The following is a 979-nucleotide window of genomic DNA, read 5'->3' as shown; positions in this document are numbered from 1 at the left end:
AACAGAAAGTTCTGCCTCATGCTCACCCTACCTTTCTGCTCATCAACAACAGGTGCTGTGAACAGGTGAGTGCAACCACATTTATTATCTACCACACCCATGAGACACGCCCCACACCCGCGCACCAATACAGTGAGTCCATTTAAACCAACCCACTTAATCAAAAAGGAACAACTCATATGGCTCCTACATACCGGCCCCTAATTATTTTAGAGCAATAATTACATAATACTCACCATGTAGGAGACATTGATAAACATGATCTATCCTTTATCAACATTCAAAGACACAATTGTAATTCAAAATAATGAAATACACATTAATACAAATAGACATTTGAAAAAGTCAATCTTCATGACTCTTCTGCTTCCTGTAGAAGACACACTTTAGTGATCGGCCTGTCCAAACAACCAGTCTTTGTTTTAACACGAACCTGACGTACAAGTCCTTTACTGTCAGAAATTGCTTCCACAATCCTTCCAGTCACCCAAGAGTTACGAGGCGCAGAATCATCGACAACGATAACCACATCCCCAGGAATGAAGTTCCGTCCGATTCTCTGCCACTTCTGACGCTCTTGAAGCTGGGGCAGGTACTCCTTAACCCAGCGCTTCCAGAACAGGTCAGACATGTACTGTACTTGCCTCCATCGACGTCGTCCATACACGTCCCCCTTCTGAAACACTCCTGGTGGTATCAATGGCTTGGTCTTAAGCAGCAACAGATGGTTAGGAGTCAAGGCCTCCAAATCATTAGGATCAGTAGAGGCTTTGGTTATTGGTCTACTGTTCACAATAGCCTCTGCCTCAAAGAACTGTACAAAGGCCTTCTTCGTCCAAATTCTGCACTTTCAAAATGGAATTTAACACCTTCCTGACAGACCTTATGAGACGTTCCCAAACACCGCCATGATGGGAACCAACAGGAGGATTAAAAATCCACTTTATGCCCTTTTGCAGCAGCATCTCATGAATCTGTG

The sequence above is a fragment of the Neolamprologus multifasciatus genome, chromosome 7 (genome assembly GCF_963576455.1).
Source record: "Neolamprologus multifasciatus chromosome 7, fNeoMul1.2, whole genome shotgun sequence".
Classification (NCBI taxonomy): Eukaryota; Metazoa; Chordata; class Actinopteri; order Cichliformes; family Cichlidae; genus Neolamprologus; species Neolamprologus multifasciatus.
The sequence above is the reverse complement of the archived record's forward strand: the minus strand, read 5'-3'. Positions refer to the sequence as shown.